Here is a 6,000-nt window from a genome sequence, read left to right on the forward strand (position 1 = left end):
GCTTCACCAGGTATGGCAGCATGAGGATGTCAGTTGGTCCTGCCCAGAACACTTCAGTTCTGCTCCACAAGGATATATAATACCTGACTGGTGTGTTCATTTAACACAAGATAATGGAAACTGAACAGCCAAAGGAAACCTTCCCCAATACCTTGATTTAATTTAAATAAGTCAAATTTTTTCATTCCTACAATCAATTAGTTTCAGCAGATTTGTCTTTCTTTCAAATTTTAAGTTCTGACTTAATTGATTTTCGTAGTTGTTGTTTTCTATTCTTCAAATAAGAAATTGCATTGATGCGGGGCACCTGGGTGGCTCAGTCGGTTGAGCGTCTGACTTTGGCTCAGGTCATGATCCCCCAGTTTGTGGGGTTTGAGCCCCGCATCAGGCTCTGTGCTGACAGCTCACAGCCTGGAGCCTTATTCAGATTCTGTGTCTCCTCCTCCTCTCTCTGCCCCTCCCCTGCTCGTGCTCTGTCTCTCTCTGTCTCTTAATAATAATAAATAAACATTAAAAAAAATTAAAAAAAAAGAAATTGCATTGATGGAACAATTCAGAACATTTATTTTTTTATTCCCTCATTTCCCTCTTTTAACTGATGTTATTAAATAATTACTCAAATTCTAACAAAAAATCCATAACATTTCCACTTAATATTCCATTCAGAAATACTTAATTTCTAGCATGTATTTTATTAATTTTAACATAAAATACTTATCTATTTGGTATTACGGCCTTTAAAAAGGGACATGAGATCAAATTACATGATAGAAGTAACAATTCTAATTATCCACACTAACTATAGTCTAGGTACTTTTCAAAACACAATATTAAATTAAAAAGCTATTTTAATTTAAGATATACAAAAAAATCTAAATTCTAACTGCTTGAGTTTAACAAATAACTTTTTTTAAAGGTTATATAGACAAAGAATTCTCATTCCCTGCTGTCAATCCTTTCGTGTAAGAAAGTAAATAGACAAAAGGTAAAAATCTTATTGTTGCCATCCCAATTTGCTTCACAGAGTTCACTTATCTGGCATTAAGGGAGTTACACAAATTAAGCATGATTGTGGTATGTTAGTCTTATAATTAGTACTTTCTAAATCTATTCGCAAAAGGCAACCACCTAGTGTTCTTAGTCACATCTGATCTACAAAGCAAGAAATTTGCATGTGGTAAATGGCAGTACTTTTGAAAAAGCAGTTAATCATTAAAGGGGAAAAAGCCTCTTGGCATTTATTGTTCACAGCACAAGAGAAAGGTATTAATATGGCTGTAATTTTCAATTCCAAAAGAATTTTTTCACAGTTGAACATAGATTAGTACCCAAATTCCATTAAGAGTTTCTATAATTTTCTGCTAGAGACTGGAGCTGTTATTATACAAACTGATGAAATTTTTGTGCGGAAAATACAGGTCAGGTAACATTTTGAGGTACAAAGAGGCAATCAGTAATTTAAAACTACTGCTTTGTTATATTGCAGAAAAAGAAGAGTACTTTTATGCTGATACCTGGTTACTAAATGAAAAGTTCACTGCCAGGTTGCCTGTAGTTCTCTCTGCCTCTAGTTACCTAAGAAGAAATGGTCATCATGGATGACCTTACTCTTTGTGAGGAAGGGAAAGGCCATATAGCAGCCTAGGCAGTAATCCCTGTGTCAATGCAGGAATCAAAACAAATTGAGAACTTGTCATCAGCCTAGCTATTACCCAAGAGTAACACCAAGAACATCAAACAATCTATATTAAAGCAGCTAAAGTAATTGTTGGCCCACTGACTTGTAAAATTAAAGTGGTAAAGGACAGAAGCATGAAAATACACAGTGACTGGAAGGAGATGTAAACATTTCTGTAACAGTAAGTGATGTCTTGAGACAAAATTTAATCTGATTATTTTTCACTTTCCCAAATTTCAGAGTTTGGGTCATTTTCTATTATTTTGTTATTAGGTTCCCCCCACCCTTTTCTTTTTCTTTCCTTTTATTTTCCTGCCCTACCTCCTTCTTTTCTAACTTCTTCTTTATTTCCAATTCCTTTCCTCACTCAAATTTCTACATTTCTTGGGGCACCTGGGTGGCTCAGTTGGTTGAACGTCTGGCTCTTGGTTTTGGCTCAGGTCATGATCTCACGGTTTGTAGGTTCAAGCCCCACATCGGGATCCATGCTGATGGTGCAGAGCCTGCTTGGGATTCTCTCTCTCTCCCTCTCCTTCAGCCCCCCACCCCCAAAATAAATAAACTTAAAAAAAACACTCTATATTCTTCACTAAGTAACATCAGTGGGTGGTTTTTAAGATATGCTACTTTGTGATTCTGACTTATTATAAAAATCAAGGACAGTTAAATAAATATTGACCCTAAGTGAATAATATATATATCAAGCACAGGATGGACACGGAGAAAGAAAATGGTGAAGCAGATTTATAAGCCACCTGGTTGTTAGAGACTCTAATGTTTCTTAAAAATAACTACCTAAAATCAATGTGCCCTTCTTCCTCTAAAAAACTTTCCGTGAAAATGTTTCAAAATCTTATTCAAATGTAAGAAGTAACATAAATTCATGGTTTTGTCATTAATATTATTATTAATATGCCCCTTCTTTATAGCTAGATGTGTGTTTTTCTCTTTTAACCATGCTTCATTTACACATTTTTCTACACCATAATTTCAGCCAATTTGTAAATAAGGACAATAGAAAGTAGTGTATGTCTTCTTTCCTATTATCATTGCAACTATTCAAAAAAAAAAAAAAAAGGAAGAAAGAAAATTACAAACTCAGAAAAAAATGAGTATTATAAAGAGCCCTGGGCTTAGGTGTAAAAGTGAAATTAATGAGTTTTGTATTTTTGAACAAGATACTTGTTCTTTGCAACCTTTAATTTTATTTGTAAAATAGGGATGATAGCTAAGTCACACTGCTATTGTGTGGGTTACACATGATGACTTTTAAAATATTCTACACATATAGAATGAGCTGAATAAATAGCCACAAAATATTAACCTATCAATAATATTTTTCATTTTATAACTACATACAGACTTATAGCTATTCAATGTATTTTTTAGATAATTTCCCATGAACCTTTTGGTTATGTTATTGGATGGTTGATATCCAACAATTTCAAGTATATTTTCCAAGCACTGAATACACATTTACTTTCAAAGTCAGTTAGTAAATACAGATTTTTCAATATTATAAAGCACACACACACATACAATGTAAGTTTTGAAGAAAAGTATTACTCTATGTTTCTTAAAAATACATCAAGTCAAAGAGTGGTTAAACAAAATGTACTATAATAAAGGTAAGTTCAAGCTGGTTAAGAAATCTAGATATTTTTACATCATCAAAAGAAAAGTATGTTTGAATTTCTTTTTATAGTAGGAATTATCACCTTGTTTGTTATTTTTCTTTATACTACAGGCTGCCGTGCCTGGCACACATTGATTCTTTTTCTGTAGTGGCACCTCGTTTCACTATAAATAACTAATTTTCAAGAAGAAATATTTTTCTATAATATATTCGGATTATCTTTTTGAGTCTCTAAAATAATTTCAAATGGTTTACTGGCTAAAATGAAAATTGCATGCAAGTGTTTAACCTTTTAAAATCTGGATCTTATTGGAACTGAAAAATAAAAAGTGTAATAAATTACATAGAAATAGTAGAAAAGCTGGCATCTGTTCTTGAAACTAAGAAAGAATGGCAGTTTTTGATAGATACTTAAAAAAAACACAATAGTACCAATGTATTAAACTATCATCAGATTAAAGAAAGGGCTAAGCAGAATTTTAACTTACTATGATAAACAGAATGGATGTTTTTCTTTTTTTCTTTTTTTAACATTTATTTATTTTTGAGACAGAGAGAGACAGAGCATGAACGGGGGAGGAGCAGAGAGAGGGAGACACAGAATCTAAAACAGGCCTCAGGCTCCGAGCTGTCACCACAGAGCCCGACGCGGGGCTCGAACTCACAGACCGCGAGATCATGACCTGAGCCGAAGTCGGCCGCCCAACCGATTGAGCCACCCAGGCGCCCCCAGAATGGATGTTATATGGGGAGGTAAGCAAACAATATGATAGAAGAAACTCACTAACATTCTCAATTAGGGAAAAGCCATGGGTTGCATATAGGGAAGGCAGGTTTTACCAACTATGTTACCCCAGAGTGTCTTTCTTTCTTTCCTTCTTCTTTCTTTCTTTCTTTCTTTCTTTCTTTCTTTCTTTCTTTCTTTCTTTCTTTCTTTCTTTCTTTCTTTCTTCTTTCTTTCTTTCTTTCTTTCTTTCTTTCTTTCTTTCTTTCTTTCTTCTTTTCTTTCTTTCTTTCTTTCTTTCTTTCTTTCTTTCTTTCTTTCTTTCTTCCTTTCCTTCCTTCCTTCCTTCCTTCCTTCCTTCCTTCCTTCCTTCCTTCCTTTCTATCTGGTATATTTTAACTAGTCACTTTTAAGTGCTCAATAGCCACAAGTGGTCTGTGGGTATGAAATTGGACAGCACAAGTATAAAGTGATGTTAGCAACAAGGCTCAACTCTGGGTGAGTCGTGGACTCTCTGGCGTGTTTCGAAAGAGAAAGAAAGAAAGAAAGAAAGAAAGAAAGAAAGAAAGAAAGAAAGAAAGAAAGAAAGAAAGGAAGGAAGGAAGGAAGGAAGGAAGGAAGGAAGGAAGGAAGGAAGGAAGAAAGAAAGAAAGAAAGAAAGAAAAGAAAGAAAGAAAGAAAGAAAGAAAGAAAGAAAAAAGAAACAGTGTATAAATGAATTTAAGGTATTCCATTAATAATTTTTATAGGAATGGGGAACCTGGGCAGTTCAGTTGGTTAAGTGTCTGACTTTGATTCAGGTCATGATCTCACGGCCTGCGGGTTCGAGCCCCACATCAGGCTGTGTGCTGACAGCTCGCAGCCTGGAGCCCACTTCAGATTCTGTGTCTCCCTCTCTCTCTGCCCCTCTCCCACTCATTCTCTCTCTCTCTCTCTCTCTCTCTCTCTCTCTCTCTCTCTCTCTCTCTTTCTCTTTCTCTCAAAACTGAATAAACATTAAAAATTTTTTAAAGATTTTTATATGGATTACATTTTGAAATAATAACATTTTGGTTATATTAAGTTAGGGAATATATATCATTAAAATAATTTCATTGGTTTCTTCTTACTTTTTTAAAAGTAACTACTAGACAACTTAAAATTACAGGGGTGGCTCTCTCTTAGTGTTCACATTATGCTCCTGCTGGGCAGTGCTTCTCTAAGAAAACAAAAAGACATAATGTCATGATTTTAATTAGCTTGTCACAGGAAAACAATGTCACGCAGAAAGCGGGAAGTGAGGACATGGTATCCAAGACAGTGTCAAAAACGTACTAATGATGCAGAAAACAAAGTAGCATGGGATGCTGGCAAAGTAATATTGTTATATGTGAGTTTCAAACCTTACACGGGTGTTAAAGATTCAGGACAGAAAACAACAGAATTTCTGAGAGATTTAATCTCAATTTCTACTACCATATGAGTATATAACTCCCTATGTAAGTATGATAAAACAGCGTAATCATGAAACATATGAAAATATACAGTGATTAAAAAGAGGAAAATATGGGGAAGGACCAAATCAAATGTCCTCTTATGAAATAAAATCCCTGCATTAAGTAACAAGGAGATTCAGTAGAACTCTGCATCTTATAGCTAGAAAATTCAGAGGCAAAGACAAAAAATCGACCAGGATAGATTGTATCAAGACAAAAATATTAAAAACTAGTATGCTAAGTACAATTGGAGGCAGGGATGAATTTATCAAGGAGCTAATAACACCTCAGCTTCAAGGATCCTCTATTGCCAAGGTTCTTTTCTAGGCTTTGAGAAATGTTTTGTAATTTTGTATTTGTGTCTTTATACTCACTTATATGTTAATTCCTTTCCTTAAAGCAGATCTCCAATTGTATAAATTTCAGGTTCCATAAAGTCTGTATCAGCTCCTGGTACCTTAAGGAACTGATAGTACACTGCAATAAC

This window comes from Panthera pardus, unplaced genomic scaffold (assembly GCF_024362965.1).
Source record: "Panthera pardus isolate Hobbes unplaced genomic scaffold, ASM2436296v1 HiC_scaffold_16, whole genome shotgun sequence".
NCBI classification, from domain to species: Eukaryota; Metazoa; Chordata; class Mammalia; order Carnivora; family Felidae; genus Panthera; species Panthera pardus.